Consider the following 19460-nt stretch of genomic DNA (forward strand, 5'->3'; position numbering starts at 1 on the left):
CTGTAGCCACACAAAGAACCACAAGGAGAAACTGCTGGAGCTTTTCACTGAGTGACTACAATTCCCTGGTCTACCATTTTAGCAATTACATTACAAAGGCAATCACAGGCCTTCCACCATGCCAATTCCTCCAGACACCAAGACATACTGCCTGACTTTGGGCCTCCATTCCACAGGGGGCAAGAAAACAATTCTTCCTCTTTTTGTTGCTGTGGTTGAGGTTACTTTTTCTTTTAATCAGCACGGCCCTGGACACAGAGACAGTAGCTCCAAGAGCTCTGCACCACAGGCACCAGTCTGCGGTTATATTCTTGATCCGCTGCTGGAGAGGATGAAAGGAAGAAATCAGAGAACAAGATGAGTGGTTAGGCTTCTGCCTTGTCACCAGGACTTTCTGAGCATAAAATAGCAGTGCCAAAAAGGCAGCGATTCCCAGCTGTCCCAGCTCTCGAACAAATTGCTAATACGTATTCAACAGCCACTGAGACAGTATTTACCTGTCACTTGCATCATGATAGTATCAAGGATTTCTCTGGGGCAGGTTCCCAGCTGATCACACAGCAGGCTTGGAGTGGATGTCACATCTACTAAGGATCCTCAAGAAACATATATTTTAGCATCCACCCATTTTGGCCTAGTAGGGAAATGACAGCATTCCTGTACTTTCACAGAGTTAAGAAGTAAAGCCTCACCACCCATCAGCTTATCTGAATTTATAACCATTTCATGGTATTTATACTAAATCTTTAGTGACTTAGAGGAAGTTTATAAACACTGAGAAGAATTGTGTGATTTTTTACTGTTACCTGACAAATCAAGAGGCTGAAATAGTCCTTACTTTAGAAACCTAACTCAAGTGCCCAAGTCAGGAGTGAGAATGAAAGGAAGGTCAGGTTGACATCTACCTCTCTTGGCTGATTGCAAGAGATGATGGGGGGGAACCTAAGCCATGTAGCATAAGTGCCAAAAGCAAGGTGGTATGAACATTCCACCCAAGAACATAGGCCAAAATTCCATCTTCTACAATCCTACTAAATGACTTAGGACTGGGGGAGGGAGGCATGCCACTGAAAGGACTAATGCAAGGTTAATGATAAGAAGAAGATTACAGTAGAGCCAAGGATAAACTGGTAAGACTTGGCTCTCAGCCTTCTATTTTAACCACCACAGAGCTGCTGTTCCCCATGAAGTTACACCTCTATCACTCTCCTTCCTAGCTGTACTGATCAATGTTCATTATTTCCTTCACCAAGATGTGTAGGAACATCATTGATACATCTTCCATCTCCCTGAATGTTCACATGGTCACAATAGCCAGGACAAAGAAATTTCCAGAGGGGTTGGAAGAGGAGAGGCCAGATATGTCAGTGACTGAGTACAGGAATTATTTTTGGAGGTAATTTATCATAAAACAAAAATAATCAATTGTACAATCCTGTTCCTTCCAAAGACTGAGTTAATTCCTTAGTGTGGAATTACCCAATCCATCTTGATGAACTGGGAATTGCAATACTGGACTTTTTACAGACAGGAATGTGGATCCAGCTGTTTCTTCAACACCAGTATAAAAATTGTTGTAACATTCTTTATGGGCTTACATATTTCAGAGCCTTCTAGCAGAAAAGTAAAAACATCTCCCGTGGAAGCAAACGAAACATCTCATGCAGCATGACAATTAGCAAACGAAGCAAACTCTTGGGGAGGACTGCTGCTTAACATCTTTAGTGGGAAAAGGGAGTCCCGTGTGTGTGTGTTTGCTTGAGGCAAAAAATCACACCTCATCAAGACCCATCATTAGACTGCGAGGTTTCAGCTTTGATTTCAAGAAATAGCAGCGCTTACAAGCCGTAGAAGTGCCAAGAAATCCACAGAAGCTGGCAGCTTTCAGTTGGACATTATAAAAAACCTCAGTGTCTAAGATGTTAGCTATATTCAGTAGGGCACAAAACGTGGCCAGGGAATCCTTCCTCTCAGGTTTCAGAAGAGAATCATTTCAGAAAACAGTCTATACATGTAATGACCACGGGTTAAAAGAAATAATCATTTGCAGCTGAGGGCCCCTCAGCAGACACCATCCTATGACTGTATACTGAAATAGCTTCTGATAAATGGACTTTCTGAAGCACTGGTAAACCACTGTGGCAGGAAGTACAGAAAAGCCATTTGAAACCCAAGTTCTAGCTTACTTTTTAAACTTGCATTTATACTTTCTAGACAAACTTCTATGCAGCAGCGTAAAAGCAATATGGCAGTGGCGTGATCGCTCAGACCACCACAGAGCATGACGAGAAGCTAAAGAAGAGGAGGTTTTTGGGGTCCAGCCATGAAAAAAAAGGTATCCTCAGTGTCCAGCCTTTCAACTCTTCTCTCATACGCTGTTGAAGAGGTAAATTTTTAGTGAAGCACCATACACCTTGTCTACAACGTTCAGTGAATGACACACAAATCTCCAGGTCATTTTAAGACCAGTAACAAGCAGCAAACCATTACCACTTTCACGATTCTGTCCAAGAACAACTCTGGACAAGTGGCAATTTTGTTGGCTCCCAAAACAAACGGAATACTTGGCACCCTACCTAACATGAGGATTACAGTACATTACACGGGATAATACGGGCCTGTGTCTCACCAAAATTAAACCCAGCCTAATTACTCGGAGCAAATGACAGCTTTCCATGTGGGGTGAAACGCAAGCTGTAAAAACGGTTGCTCCACAATTAACTCTATAATTCCATAGCTGTCATTACAAATTTCTAAACCATAGAATGCTCCAAAACAATGACTACTCTGATTCCTGTGGGATGGGATTAAACTCCCTTGTGTTTTTTTGCCCTCTCCTCAACCCCCCTTCCCCTCCCCTCCCCTGCCCCCCCAAATGCCTGTTCTAGCACATGAGAAGCAGTGAAGCAGAACAACCGCCAGCACAGGTCCAAAAAAATTTCAGAGACAGAAGCTACCTAAGAAAACTCATGAAATTCAAGATTATTTTAGAATTCAACACTGGAAGATACAGAACATTTAAGTCCCCTGCTGGAAATACAGAGAATATATTTCAGTATTATTAGTGAGAGGGAAGAATTTATTCTTTCACTGTTAATCTCAAAAACCTCTACAGACTTACTCTGCAGTTACACACCTTATTTCTTTGCTGTGATAATGTAAACTATTATTAACATGCTCATATGAATACTGCATACTGAATTGTCTCCCCCCATGCTGCTGGCTACTTTAAACAGCAGATGTGAGGAGGATTTAAATGCCAATTTTAAAACGGTGCAGTTGATTAAAATCCTGTGAACCATTCAGAGATTACAAGATATTCTGTTTGCCTGTATTCCTCCCATGTAAAATACTTCAGGGAATACTCTAGACCCTGGCATATGGTTTAGAATGCTAACCAGCGTTGGAGATGCCACACAGACAACAGGATATGCTATCCAGTTACATCTGTGTGTAACACGCTTCGAGATGTTTTGATGCAAGGAGTTATGAATGTGTAAGGCTGAGGTGCCATGCTACATTCGTGTCCCTCTAAATCATGTTGAGAGACAACAAGCAGTTAGAGCCCCAGCAATGCAAAACCAAGCACTTTTATGAATGCATTTCATTGCATCCATGTGCTGTTATCCTCTAGGGTAATTATGACTTGTGGGTGAACCTTGAGAAATTGCAGAGCATCAGCTTAAAAGGAAAACTCCATTGCCAAAATGCATCCAAACCTTGCAAATGGAAACCTTGTGAGAATAGCCTGTGCACAGTCAGGCTGCAGCGCACTCGGGGCTTAGTCCCCACTTCTTGTAACACCAGGGAAACCCCTATCCATGCCACAAATCTGACTGACTCCAACTTCTGCATCTGCAGCCTCACAAATCCCAGGGGCCGAAAGCTCCCACGCTCTGCGGCGGAGGCCCTGCCTGACAGATGACACACAAGTGTTACAGATACATCATGGGCTACGGCCCAGGAACCCTCACAGCGTTGCAGGCACTCTGGGGGAAAAAAACGATTCAGCAGGACCCCTTGGTAAAGTCCCCATGGTCATACATCCTGAATGAGGAACTCTATTGTGTGAAAACATTCCTAATAATTCCTTCTGTTTTCATTAATAATATTAAATTTCCTGCTTCTGAGATATCTTTTTGTTTTAACAGGCACAGGGTTTTGTCTCGTCTTCTGACAGACTGTGCCACTGTAGTCTATTATTACTGTTTATGCTGAAGCAATTTAGATGGACCAGACACCCATATCCAAAATCAGCAATTTGCAAGCCACAATCTCATACCAACCAGATTAATGTAACACCTGAGACGTGTTTTCTTTCAAGACATCGGAGTCTGAATGGCTGAAAGTGTGAGAAACGCATGAAAAAGTCTTTCTGCTTCAGAAACGTACACGCAGTTGGCTCTGTGGTGTTCACAAATTACCTTGGCTGCTTTTTTTCTTACCAAACAGCCCACCAAAATTCAATCAAATTGTAACACACCAGTGGCCTGAAATCACTAGACAACAAAAAAAAAGGGGGGGTGGGGGAAGAGGGGGAAGAGGGGGAAGAGGGGGAAGAGGGGGAAGAGGGGGAAGAGGGGAAAGAGGGGAAAGAGGGGAAAGAGGGGAAAGAGGGGAAAGAGGGGAAAGAGGGGAAAGAGGGGAAAGAGGGGAAAGAGGGGAAAGAGGGGAAAGAGGGGAAAGAGGGGAAAGAGGGGAAAGAGGGGAAAGAGGGGAAAGAGGGGAAAGAGGGGAAAGAGGGGAAAGAGGGGAAAGAGGGGAAAGAGGGGAAAGAGGGGAAAGAGGGGAAAGAGGGGAAAGAGGGGAAAGAGGGGAAAGAGGGGAAAGAGGGGAAAGAGGGGAAAGAGGGGAAAGAGGGGAAAGAGGGGAAAGAGGGGAAAGAGGGGAAAGAAAGAGTTGTTTTCTTACTATCTGAAGTATCTTATTCCGGTTCAGAAATAATTAAGGATAGATAAATTATCTGGTCTATGATTTTCTCTGGCATATTATTTTACTCATGCCTTTCTTCTTCCTCTGCAGGGGTGCTTGTGGTCATATTGTTCCATTCTTTGTGGCTCACAGCCTTTTCAGTGGCAGCACGCATGCTAAAGGGCAGGCAAGAGCGGGAATGCAAATTCCTTGTGAGGCAACCAAGCAGTGAAAAGTGTCCCAGACCATGCCAAATCTTTACAAGCACAGCAGTTAAACAGGGAACCATACCCTTCAAAACCCAAACCTAGGGAAAAAAAAACCCCACTCTTAATTAGAACATCGTGATTTGGATATTTACAAGCTTTAAATATAAGACCTGGTTCCCTATTGAGGCCTAATTGGTTCTTTTGAAGGTCTCTTATAAAACAGTGCTCACACTACCCAGCTAAGCATTCCCCTCTTCAATTTGCTCGGTGGTGAGACTTGCTTCCACTTTGAGTTGGTCGCTCCCAGGACCGCTCTCTGGCTCAGCTTTCAAGCTGATTTCTCTGACAAGCTGGCAGCAATAAAATAATTCATTCCAGGGGCTGAGAGAATCACCCGCAGCACACACGGTGAGGATCAGCTGGCAGCAGTACAGAGCCCTACGCAACGGGGGGCTGGGGTAAGCCCTGCGCCGGGACGCGTGAGCACTGCGGGGAAGGAGAAAGCCTCCAGCAATCTGGCCAGGAATGAAGGCAGCAGGATGGCAGTGGGATGCGAGGAAGGCTGGAGAGGGGCTGCTCTGAAGATGCACTGAAAGGGGGAAGAAGCAACCAAGGAGAGGAATATTTTCAATAAAAACAGAGTTTCCAAAAGAATAAGCAAGAATAAGCAAGCCCCTGGGCTGAACCCTGTGACACCGTGAAGATATTCAACATGTGGTCTGTGGATCGACCACTTCTGAAGGTCCACAAAAGACACTTCTGAAGGTCCACAAAAGACACTTCTGAAGGTCCACAAAAGACACTTCTGAAGGTCCACAAAAGACACCTGAGAAGGACAAACCAAACAACAGCAGCCATGCTTTTGCAATGATTTCATATCGTTTCATCTGTATTTCTGCTTGAGATGGTGGGGATCCATCTAGTGACAAAAAAAACAATTCTTGTGTTAAACAATATGATGTAGGAAGTCTTAGGACTAGGAAACTGAAAAGACAAACAGAAAATCCAGTCCTGTTCAAAAAAATAAAAGGAAAACTCAGAACCTTGCATGAGGTTTTGGGTATCTGTGGCTGGGGCTTCTGTAAGAAAAAAATTGGCTCGAAATACTACATTTGCCTGCTGAAGCCACTGGATGTCTGAGTGCTGAAGGCGATCAGGACTCTCCCACCTGAGTGCAACGTGTAACAACCTGGCCCAGGATCTCACTGAACAGTCACTAGCCTGTTGCATGGCAGTCTGATTACATATCCCCATGTACTTCCAAACCAGCCACATCTGGGCAGAGATTAGTCACTGTTTTTACAGTAAACTCCTGGACTAAGATCTGCTGCCTGATGAATTTCTCAGGGCTAGAGACCCCACTACCTATATGCCCTGAAACCACAGCAGCAACAGTCCCAATTGACTACTGCCACATACTCCCTTGGAGCCCCATGTAGGGGCAGGCAAGTCAAGGTGATTTGGCAAGTCTCTTTTAAGATACCACGTCAGGAAACAGGTTTGAACTGTCCCGGCTTTGCTCTCTGAGCACTCAAAAATTATACCCTTGGAAAACTATATTAGCTTCCATATATATGTTTCTTCATTTGACTTCTGGCTGAGGTAGCAACTTGTCAGCATTTCAAACTGCAAAAGTCTCTTTCACAAGACCTTCTCATAGCAGAGACAGCTGGCCCTCCTTTACAACCCAGTCTGTTCAGCTCAGCAAGCAGACTTCCACTGTCTGAATTCAACCTGCCCACACTGTCCCAACTTACATAAAGTTCATTGATCACTAAGGACAGCCTGGCCAAGGTCCACTGCCTAACCTGCTCCTAGGATGGCTCTCCAGAGAAGCTATCCAGGTGATACTCCACATTCCCCCTTCACAAGCAAGAGTTAATACAACCACGTTGTCAGTCAACATCCCAGAGGTGCAAAGCAGACTTCATAATATTATGTTCAATCACAAAGCCTCATAGGGAAACCTTTCCCTTGAATTGCCAGGCTGAAGTTGGCAGAATTTAGGATTATGGTTGAAATGAAGCAGAAAATTGCTTCTATTTTGTTTCTAAGCTACACGTTACTCCAGTGACCAGATATTCCAAATGAAAAGTGCATTGGAAACCACCCAGAAACTGAGGTGTGGCAATAATTCTATCTCCTTTCTGTAGCATAAGTGGTTAGTTGGTGCCCAGCAGTCTTAAGAAGATTAAATATCACCTTAATTTCAAAAGCCTTCTGTTCTGACTATAAAAACACTACCACTGCAATAATAATAAAGCTGATTGCAAAGCTTCAATGTTTGGCTTGGATTCATACTGCTGCTACTTTATTTCACAGGGAAAGTAGTGCAGTGGGTCTTATGTGTTATCTCCTCCAGACAAGAAGGGTTAATTACCCATTATTCATTACAGCAATTGTGGTTTTGCTTCCCTGATGGAAAAATGGTGTTGTTTTCTGCTTTACAAACAATGGGATAATCTTATCAAAAGAGAAAAAAAATTACCTCTGATGGCAGATTTTTTTCCTCTATTAACCTTTAAAAAAAAGGAAAAGCATTAAAAAGTGCAAAAATATTTTTAGCTAGTGATTATTTCTTTTTTTTTTTTCTTTTTTTTTTTAAATGTTAAAAAGCTAATGTAGAGCCAGTAAAGCTCCCCAGGTGAACACCATAGGACTCTTGTGCAGGACACTGTTACCTGAAAGCTGTCCAAAAGCCCCTTTCCTCTTCTTCACCTTCAGAGGTGAAAAGCAGAGCAGACAGCATGGCACTAGCCAGGCTCCATGCCCTCCTCCACCACCAGGGAGGTGACCTCCCCTGCTGATGGCCCAGGACCTCATCTGTGAAATGGGGAGCAAGAGTTTCCCACCAACTGGGAGTAATATGAGGATAAATACAGGCAAACCATGGGCCTCTCTGGTACCAGCATAGATGCAGAGAGACAGGCATGTTGTTCTAGTCAGTGTGTATAACTCACTTAAATTTACCACGCAGTTTCAACTTGCAATCCCATATTTCCTGTCCTAATCTCATACACAATGTGGCACTTGTGCTGTTAAACAGCTTCTCTGTGGCTGCTCCATAGCAATGGGCAAATTGATTCCTACAGGAAAATCCCGACTCGGAGAAATACTTTCAGATACGTACACTGTTTCCACTGGTCTAAAATGGAGGTAGCTGGTGTGCTCAGGAGTAACAACTGGTGGAAGGATAAGGCACAGGTATAAGGCACAGAGGAGCTTCTCTGCTCAGCTCTGCCCAGTACCTCTCACTAAAAGTAAGCAAGTTATTTATACCTCTTACTGCCTCAGATTTTTGCCTGTGGTAATATTAATTCTGCCTTTTCTGCTCTTCGTAAGATTACAGATTCTGCGGGCAAGGGTTGCTCAACTGTCCACTAGTTGTGCAACAGGACCCTACTACAAAGGGTTAGTAACAGCTAAGAGCAGCACTGGTATTCCTTTTGAGGAAAGGCTAAGTGCAAACTCCTTTTAACAACCCCTACAGCGCAAGAACAACCTCATACAACAATCGCAATCTTGATCAAAGCACTTTAAAGTCAATTAAAATGTTTCATTGGCTTCTAAGTACAATGGATAAAGGGCATTAATGTGAACAACACTGAAAGACCCAACAACTTTACACTGTTCTCCAATGGCATCTCCCTGAAGGGCTGAAGTGTTCTCCATCATATTAATGGACTTTATCAACAAGATTGAAGCAATATCACAGAAAAAGGAAACACACAGAGATGCTGCATAAAAAGGAATGGAAAGCGCAAGCTGCTGAAGGTCCCAGAAAAAGGAACAATACAAATCACTTGGGAAAAAACACCTGGATAAAGTTACCATCTTCACTCTTCAAAGTTTCTTCCTGAAATCCAATCTAAGTCACACCTTTGCTGCACAGGAGTATTACTGAAGGGTGAAGGTGAAATACCCAGTTAGCAGCACCAGTGCAGAGAGTGCTGTGGAAGATGCAAAACCACCTGTTTAGTACCACGTTGCCTTGGGACAACATATGTTCTGTTGGTTATTTGTGTGAGTTCTTTGGTACTTGGGTTGATCTGCACCTTGGGGGTGTTTGATCTGAACAAGCAGTAGGCCCCATTACCAATTTGTGCCAGATCTTATTCTTAGGGAACAGTTATTACAACTGCTGCTTTCAAAGGGAGATAGGTTTTCAAAACATGTTATTGCTTCTGTGCACACAGTATATAGGCAGACATGGGTTTGGGCTTCTGTCTTCTAACCAAAGGACAAACTTCTAACATCATCTACCAAATGAGACAGCACCCAAGTGCATTTCCACATGCAAGTAGGAAAGGGACTACCCCATGCAGGATAAACACCACCTGGCCCTGAGTGCTTCTCTGCACTTGTGATTTCTTAAAACAAGTCACTCATCTTTGCCATGGCCACAAAGCCTGTTTCTCAGGCAATGACAAGTGCTTTGCCTTCAGCAACAAATATCCCCTGTAGGAATGGTGAACAGTATGAAGCCACTCCAGCATGGACAATTCACCTGATAAAAGGATGACAATACTGCAACAGAGACAAGGAGGCAAGGTTCCAGTGGGAATAGGTGAAATGCTGTTTGATTGGAACTGAGCAGGCATCAACTAGTCTCAGAAAGGTGAGAATTCAATTGTCTAGACAGCCTTACTCCAGACAAGGAGAGGACCAGACAACCAGGGTAGTACATTCCACCTTTGTCATTTCCCTAAGATGGAAGAGAAGCTGAAGGGTTGGCTTTTCCAGCTCACTGCATTTCACCATGGGGCTCAGCTGTTGTGTTTTTTAATCATACATCCTCAAGATCTAAGAGCAGGAACTAGTTATTAAAATGGCAGCAGCTAGGAGTGTACACAGTTGACAAGCATAGCCCAAGAGGGAGGGGAAAGCTGGCTTTTATATCTTACATCACTGCTTCTAAGCAAGGAAAACATAGCTGGCAATGAGTGACAATGAAAAGAAGAAAGCTGATCAAATGATGGGGGGGAAAAAAAGCCTTGTTAAGAAGAAAGTGATTTAACCAGTCACAGTGTAGTGCACAATGACACAGCTGAGTTTCACCTTCAGAAAAGCAAAGGAGATGCTCTTGGAAAAATCAGCTGAATGCCTCATAACTTACAGAACATACAAGCAGAGACACCTGTAGTGCAAAGTCTCAGCTGAGAATGTTTCCATCAGGTAAACCAGACTCACAAATAGAAAGACAACAGTTGAGTATGCCTCAACTGTTGCATACTCAGCATGAGAAGTAGTTACCTGCCTCCTTCACTCCAGTCTAGCCAGGCAGGACAGCCCAGAGCCAAGTCAGAGAAGTGAGGCATCAATGACAAGTTAGCTACATATCAAGACTTGCTTAAAATCTGCTGGGTTAATCTAACAGATCTAAGGACTGATTCACAGTTCAAACAAGGTAAGATTAGACAAATGCTACAGAAGCCAATAGTCAATGCAGCTGCTCTGGACAAAAGGCTGACTGCAAAAGCAGTCCCTTTCTCCAAAATTTGTTTGCCAACAAGTAATATTGCAGAAACAATTATTCTCTAACACTGGGAAAGTACTGGCAATGTGAAGAAGTTTGAGACAAACCTTCACCCCCAAACCCCTTGCCGCTACTATTAATAATTTCTTACTTCTGAAGAAGTTCTGCACAGTCCCTAGAGCCCAGGAAAATGCAAACCTACCTAAAAATGAGACAGGTGAGACCCAACTGCCTGCATCAGACTGAGAGCACAACCAGTAATTAACTGCAGCTCCATACCATTAAGGCACCTATTGCAATTTTCCTCTCCAGAGCTATGGGCATGGTGGGCTTCATCTGCACAAGTGTCTTTTAGCACAACATGCAGAGTGCCCCAAGAGAAAAGCAGGAGGATTATCCTACAAACAGGTCAGCAGCCTTCAAAAGCCTTTACTATGTTAACAGTCTTTAAACTGACATTTCAGAGGACCAGCAGAACCTGGTCCCGCTGCTTATGGCTCTGCTTCCACCTAAATCCCTCAGTACTCATCTCCCAATCCCATGGGCCAAGGTGAGAAGGGCTTGTGCCTGCCTACTCAGTGCTAAAATTTATTGGTTAGGCAAGAGGAGAGGACACAGGATTCTCCTTCAGTTTCTTGTGCACATTCTCCTCTACAGCTGCTGAACGTAACTTTAGCAAACATCAAGGAGAACAGGAGGCTTTACTGAATTAAAATATTTAACATACTGGCTAGTCATCGTTCCCTTTGAAACCAATACCCATCTGGGATTTGACTTCATGAAGACTGCTACAGTCTTTCCATACCACGTCCCAAAAAAGTTCAGAAGGGAAGCACATTGTTGTATACTTTATGGAGACCCACAGAAAGATCTGGTTTGGAGTGCACATGCACACAAAAGCTCTTTATCTCCAGGGACCTAACCTCTGATAACTGTCATTGCAAGCATTTTACTTCGCTCACTTAAGTAGCACTATCAATAACCACCTCCTGCTCTAAAGGCAAACGTGGTCTGCTTTTCCAAGCAAAGGAAAACAAATTAAAGACTTGAAGCACCCCTCAGTTGTTCACTTCAGCAATTTGATCACTATTATTATTTATTTATTTCCAGAAGACCCTTCATGCCAGATAATAGTCACTCCCTGCCCGCAACACTGCCCTGCAGGCCACAGCATGTGTATTTTTTTGAGAGCTTCAGTGAAATATGAGTGAGAGGCACAGATTAGAATCTGGCCTGGAATTACGGTTTGAACTCTGCAAAAACGGATACAGCAGGTCAAATTCTCCTCTCAGTTACACCAGAGTAGCATTCCAATGGAGAACAGCAAATCCATGTTTTTAGCCCTCATTTTTTAGGTTGTTTATACAACCCAGAATGATGGGGGGTTCTTAGGAGGATTAAAAACATTTGTACGAAATCCATGGCAAGCTGCACGAATACAGCTCACTGGTGCATCAGCTGAATCTTTGGCTGAAGAGTAAGAAAGTGTGTGGCTCTATCATTTGGGAATGGCAGACAGGTCTTACTTGCAACCTCTCCGTGGTAATTTCCAGCCTTCTTGAGTTTAGAGGAAGCTCTCCAGCCAGCAGCAATTTAGTTGCAGCACCACAGAGCCCAGCAGGGGTGATTTTACTCAAATGCTCAGGATTTCCCAGTTATTCTGATTTACTCTGCCTAACAGTATGATAAGACATAGAGATTTTCATGCCACCATCACTAGCTGGGTGCTGCTCTCCAAGCTACCTAGTCTAATTGCATCTGTCATCACTCCATTACACTGAAGCATTACACTCCATTATACTGGAGGCATACCCAAAAACCAGCATGAAGAACTTGACATTTACCTTGAATTGGGAGGAACTGACATAAACATGGTGGCAAAGAATACCACCAGATGACCCTGTGCAACACATTGCTGCCCGTGTGCCTGTGCGGCAGCAATGTGAGGCATTTCTGACATGCACACAACACAAGCAGCATTTGGAGACCCAAACACACATGGGCACAACTGGATGCAAGTGTGAGTTGCACCAATGTGCACCTATGGCCACGGGAGAAAGGGAACTGAGCCCATGCACCTCTGGTGCTGTTGCAGTGGAGTTATTCAAGAAACAAGAGTTTATTGGCCCTTGCTCCTCCACTTGATTCTGGTGGAGACACATCAGGGACAACTTTCACCCTGTGATTTTAAGCACCTGGCCAAAACAATAAAACTGCAATCTGTAAATGTGCTCAGACTTCATCCCCTGCAAAAAAAAAAAGAGGTAATAACTTCCCCTTCCATGCACACATGCACATTGTTCACAAGTATCAGCCATTCCTCCCCTCTTCCAGCTCTGGTAAGGCAGGTAATTGAAGCTTCAAAGGAGAATCACAGTTTAATGGAGCCGTGCTTGCCAAAGAAGACAAAGGACTTTCATTAGTTTTCTTCTAGCTTATTTACATGACTTATCTTTTTATAAATTCAACTTCCTTCCAAAGCTGATAATGAGGTGCCTCAAAAAAAAAAAAAAAAAACCCCAGAAAAAAAGAAAGGGAAGGGTTTATTTTGTCACAAGACAAGTGATTATTTTTCATGATAGACTATGTCTGGTGTAAAGGTCAAAAACAATGGAAGCAATAGACTTTAGGCAACAACACACAACTGGTCCTGATAGCAGCCTACCAGGAAAAAAAACAACAAAAACCAAAAGCAGCATTTTCCAGAATTCTGCATAATAGCACTGACAAAAACCTTCCAGCAGCAGCTGCCACGCTTAATTTCTGCTCTAAGATCTACAAGCAGAGATGGCTTTTCGATTACAAAGTATTCAGAACTTTTCCTTTGTTTTTTTTCTTTGTTCCCCCCCCCCCCCCCCCATTTTCTTTCTTTTCTCAAGCAGAGAATGGGCATTTCCAAGACAGGAAAAGAACCATTAACATACTAGATTGAAGTGTTTCCATGCATTTCAGCCCTTGTCATTCTCACTTGGACACAAATGCACAACCCGTTTCTCCGCCGTGGAGCAGTCACAAAATCACAGGCACGCTGATGTTTTCCTTCACTGGCCTCTAAAGTGTGACAACCAGCTTTGTGAATATAGATTTTAGTGAAGGGGAAAAAAAACCCAAACAAACAGGCAAAGAGCAACTGGGTGATTTGAAATAACGATAGACGTTATCTTCTAGGTAATAAAGGGTCAAAAGCCAGGCAAGGTGGTTTGCCCCGATCTGTCGTTCAGCAGCTCAGATGCATGGAGAAGATCTACCCAAAACAGAATGGGGCTGATGATCAGAAAAAGGATGGAGCAAAGCATCTCCCCTCTTCAGAGGGTGAGCTTCAACATTTTAACTGCTTCTTTACGGTTTGTATAAAATTCTGACAAATATGTACTGACCCAGTCTGAGGATCTCAAGAGGGGACTGGACATGGCACTTGGTGCCATGGTCTAGTAGGCATGAGGTCTTGGGTGACAGGTTGGACTTGATGATTTTTGATGTCTTTTCCAACCTTGTTGGTTCTATGATTCTATGATCTATGTGAAATGATACCAAATAATTTCCATGGGTAAATGATGCCTTAGGTGAATATAAATTCACTTGATAAACACTCAGTTCTGACCCAGAACAAGAGGACACAGTCTCAAGCTGCACCAGGGGAGCTTTAGGCTGGATGTTAGGAAGAAGTCCCTCATAGAAAGAGTTATTTGCCATTGGAATGTGCTGCCAGGGAGGTGGTGGAGTCACCATCACTGGAGGTGTTTAGGAAGAGACTGGATGGGGTGCTTGGTGCCATGGTTTAGTTGATTAGATGGTGTTGGATGATAGGTTGGACTTGATGATCTCTCAGGTCTCTTACAACCTGGTTAATTCTATTCTATTCTATTCTATTCTATTCTATTCTATTCTATTCTATTCTATTCTAAAGATTCCTGTTTCCAAGCTTTTTCAATAGATACATCAGCAAACAAAAGGCTTGTATGTTTGAGTTTCACTGAAAAAAAATAACCCATGTCATGAAATAAAAGCAGCATTACAGTAAAACTATGTGTACAATAATTGACATTAAAAAAGCTCTAGCATACTTAAGCAGACAACCCAAAAATAGTATCCAAAGAGATTCTCAACATTTCTAACAATAAAAGCTGTCATAATAAGAGCATGTTGCACTAACAACTCTTGCTGGAAAAAGTTCTGAGCCTTATGTGTGTGAACTAAAAGAAACTAAAGCAAGAATTTTTATAAGTCACTTGACTCAATATTATGGTGCATTAACCTTGATATTTGTTACTGCTCCACAGCTTTGCTTTTGGACCAGACCAAGGCCCAGAAGCACCAAGGAATACACCTAAGGGTGGGAAGGAGAGAAATGGGAGGATTTGGGTTGTAATCACTGAAAAAAAATGAGTATGACTTCTGTGCTAAAACCTGAGCTGTTTTTTTGTCTAGCTGATGAACTCCATCCCTAATTAAACCCCAACTTTTCTCCCTACAGGCTACGAATCAAAACATGCAACAGAGAACAACACAGGAGAGACAGGCCAGGAGGGGATATGGGCTCAGCACAGCTTCACTCCATCAAGATCAGACTTCAGGAGGAAAGCAATTTGCCAAAACATCCATTTCACTGACCACCTCTTCTTCAGTGGCACATCACATGCTTGAGAGTCAAATGGCTAAAAATAAAAAGGGTAACTGCTCTGCCTTTGCACTGATGGGAAAAGCAGATGTTGCCTGTAGCTCTACCAGCCACAATTTTATTCTCAATTTACCCACCACCCCTTGTTTTATGGCTCACCCTGAGGTAAGATACTGGCAATCAGCAGCTCTGGCTTCCAATATGAGCCTCGTGCTGGTGTTTATGGTGCCTCATACTGGCAGTCCTTGCTGGAAAACTGTTTGGAACATGTAAAGAAACACACTCCAGTCATTCTAGTAGGAACCCACGAGGGCTCTGAAATTAACCTTGGCCAAAAAGGAAGTGAAAAGAGAAATAAAGAGAAGCAGTGAAGGCAGCATTCCTGATAATGTATTTGGTTTGTGCCCAAATCTTGCCCTCAGAAACAGGTGACTCTGCTGCTAAACAAACGCTCAAGCAAAGGATGTGGCACCCGTATTTCTAACCACAGGTCACTGCAAAGATAATCACTGTTGCTGCCCTTAACAGTACTGGAAAGGACATTTCTGAATGATGCTGGGCCCCAGGGGTGATCTGAGTGGGCCAGGAGAAGCCCTGTCAGAGCACAGAAGGCAGCACAAAGCAGCAAAATCAGTTCCTCTCAGTCTCTTAAGGCAAGTGAGTTTATCTGCAGCCTTCCAGGTGTGACTCAAAGCTGCTTGTGTTTGACAGAACAAGATGCCAGCCATGTAGCTGATGTACCAACCTTTCCAGGCTTTTTCCTATTGGCAATCTAAGGGTCTCATGATCATTGCAAATTCATCCCGTTCCATAGATTAAAGCCATGCCAACATAGTGTGGATGCCCTTCCCCACCCTGTGTCTGCATCCCTCCTCAATTTGACCTCTTCACGTTTGTCAGCAATCAAATGGCAGCATGTTACGGTGGGACTTGTCTGGAACAAACACCTGAGTTGTGATTTCTCCCAGAGAGCTCCTGCACTGCTTTGCAGACACTGTTCTACTCCCTGTAAGGCCACGGGCAGCTGGGCAGATGTATTTTGAGGAGGCCAAACAGATTACTGCAAACACACTCGCACCCAAAAGCAGGAGACAAGAGAGCAGAAAAGGAGCTCAGATGTCTGCAGTCAAACTGACAGACAAGTTGTTCAGCTGTGGCTCAACTCGAGTGGAAAGGCAGCATATGCTGAGTATGCCAATGATGTGGTGAATGCAGTTAGCACAGAAACACAAGCTCAGAGAAACACATGGCTGGTTTTTCAGGAGGTGCAGATGGTCTCATCTCAGACTCCCTCATCTTTAACCCACCTCCATCTACCCAAATATTTCTGAAAAATGCCCAAACTGACTAATGGCCAGCTGCAGGTGCCCTTGGCCACAGGGCTGTGCACCCTCTTGTGCCTTTGCTGCCCAGGAAATCACCAGAGTACACACAGGTGAGAGCAAACAACTGGAACTTTGAAACTTGAGATTTTTTGTTCCTCATCGGAGGTGGGTTTTATATTAGTCATTTGTGGCTCTTTCATCAAGCTAAATGATTAGGATGCCTGTATGCATGCAGGCTGGCATGGTGAGGCAGTGAGACCGGACCTCCAAGCCCACCAAAACTCCCACTGCTCCAGAGGAAATAGCTCACAGAGCATCTCTGCTTGGAGTTGGTTCCGGAGTAACTCTTTTGCCATCAGCCTCATGGCAATATCCTTATTCCCAAGATCTCAGTCCAGATGAGGAATGAATGGAGAGCTCATATCCCTGGAAGGAGGTGTTTGCACTCCAGAACTGATGTCTAAAACATAATTTATGCCACAATACCTTTTCCAGAATTTCCAGGCATTAGAACAAGATAAGCAGGCTCCCTAGACAGCTCTGTGCCAGCTAAACCTGCAGTAATTCTGCTTTTGACTGTACTCCTCTGAAAGAACAAGAACTATTTTGGTTGCCAAAGGAATGTTCCACAGGAACAGCAGGAGGCAAAGCCTGGAGCCTTGACTGGCCTGCTATAATGCCCCATGCTCAACAGAGGTTCCTGGCAAGGACAGAGGGAGTTCACCTGCACACAAACTTCACATTTTGGCTCCACAGAACTACTGATACCTGAAAGAAACCCAAACCAAAACAACCCCAAAAGAAAGCCTCTCTGCCTCCACAGCAGAAACATTTGGGAATCAAGGAGAAATCTTCAAGCTCATAATGAAGGGGAAAGATTTCTATGGAGAAACTCCTTGGTGTGGGCAAATTAGAACTGGAAAAAAATCAAAGCTCTGGAGAGTTTTATGCAACAGTAGCCAAAACCTTGAAAGAAAACATTGTTAAAGGTTTGTATTTTCCCTTTTCTTTGGAGGGTCTATTTCTTCTGGAGTGGCCTACATTTTCAGGCCTGAATGCTTCCAAATTAATTGCTTTGCATCCTCTTCCCTCCCCCCCCACCCCCTTTTCATTCTCTCTCTTTAGTTTAGTCCCAAGCCGAAAAAGTCTTGGCCAGGGCCCATAATGAACTGGCAGAATGATAAAGAGATGCTGGGCAGGAGGGATGTGGGGGCCCGAAAGCTCGCTAATAAGACCAGGATCCCCTACTTACACCGTGCCCCACCACAGGGAAGCCATTAAAGACCTGCAGAATAGAAGAGAAAAGGAAGAAAGTTCTTACAGAGAGAGCTCCCCTCCCCAGGCCCTCTCCAGCACTTTCTCAGAACAGAGCCCTCGACAAGGCTAATCCCTGCACCGCTTAATGAGCTACAAGCTTCCCTTTCACTCACACAAAAGTTTCTTTCCTTTCTTGGGCCTAATCGCAGACAAATGGTCCCCCCACCACGATGCCTGTTAAAAACCCATTCCTTTTTTTTTTTTTTTTGAGGCTGTGAGGCAGGAGGAATGCCACTGGCAAGAATAGGTACCCTTGAAATGAGCTCCTTCTGCACTTCTAAGAGATAAGTGGGAGATGACATTGGAGCTATAATGGAAGAAATAGTTTCACAAGGCAACATCTGTTGTTTCAGTGGATGCAGCCCCATTTTTGTTCCAGAATGCTTCTGTGCATCTGTCTGTATCTTTTCTGTCAGTGGAACAATCACCTCCTGCTCGCTCTCTCTCCACACACATCCATCACTGCCAGGAATGCTGCATGGCTGCACAGCGAAGCTGCCACCGCCTGTGCCGAGTCCTGTACAACAGCTCACTGCAGGGAAGAGTTATCAGCTTGCCTCCAAAATGACTTCTACTATTTATTACCTCACAAAGCCTTGGACGAGCTCAGATATTGCCAGTTCCACACAGGAAAAGGAAGATAGGCTATCTCATTGAATACCAAATAGCTGAGCATCCAAATTTCATTTATCCTTATAACAATCCAAATTATTTATCCTTATTTCAGGAAGCCTTTGCATTTCTCACTTCTGCAAAACAACAATGACACCAGGCCATTTGTTTGAGTCTTTAACCTTCCAAATACTGTAGGGCTATTAAATCTTGGATGATTTTTTTTAGATGAACATTCAAACTTCACTTCCCCAAGTCTGTAAAATATAGCAGTACCAGAGCTGGAAATGTGCCTGGTTTGCCAAGCCTCACTTCAGAGCAACGTCCTCTATCTCACACTCCTGTGGGACAAGAAGATGTACAGACTTTAAAGCAAGGAGAGACTGTAAGAACCTCTAATCTGAACTTCCAACTAGTCAGTGCTGCTGTATTTGGCAAAAACATTTTCCAGGAAATCTTCCAGAAATTAGCTGAAGTCATCAAAAGACAGAAAATCCATCCCGTGCCTCAGCAGTGTGTCCCAGGGAGTTTGTACCTCCACTGCCTGGCTAGTTTCTACCTTGCTTTTGTCCAGACTCACCTTTTAGCTTTCATCTCATCTTATGCCTCTCTTTTGTTAAATTAAAAAAGCTGGTTAATATCCTGTATCTTCCACCATGCAGTACTGTACACACGGCAATTAGCTCACCTCTCAGTCTTCCTGTTGCTAAGGTTTACAGCTTTAAATATCTTTCTTTAAGGCCCAGTCTTCATCCTGTCAACATTTTGGTGGCACTTTGTACAGCCTCCCTGATATGTCAGCATACTTTTGCACGAATGGACCCTTCGGCTGTTTGCAGCATCTATCATCGCGCCGCTGCTGTTCATGTGGCAAAACAACCTTCTGCTCCCAAGCAAGTGAGGCCACACCAGTCCCTCTGCACCATTCACATCAATATGCAGTCATATTTAACAAATAGAGAGAGGTACACAGCAGACAAAAATGCCTTTCT

At 43.7% G+C, this 19460-nt stretch overlaps 1 protein-coding gene across 2 annotated transcripts in view; it reads right to left on the bottom strand.

Annotated features, from left to right (window-relative positions):
• Positions 1-19460, bottom strand: part of FGFRL1 (fibroblast growth factor receptor like 1) — a 154709-nt gene that overhangs the window by 16870 nt on the left and 118379 nt on the right. The window lies entirely within an intron of this gene.

This window comes from Dryobates pubescens, chromosome 23 (genome assembly GCF_014839835.1).
Source record: "Dryobates pubescens isolate bDryPub1 chromosome 23, bDryPub1.pri, whole genome shotgun sequence".
Classification (NCBI taxonomy): Eukaryota; Metazoa; Chordata; class Aves; order Piciformes; family Picidae; genus Dryobates; species Dryobates pubescens.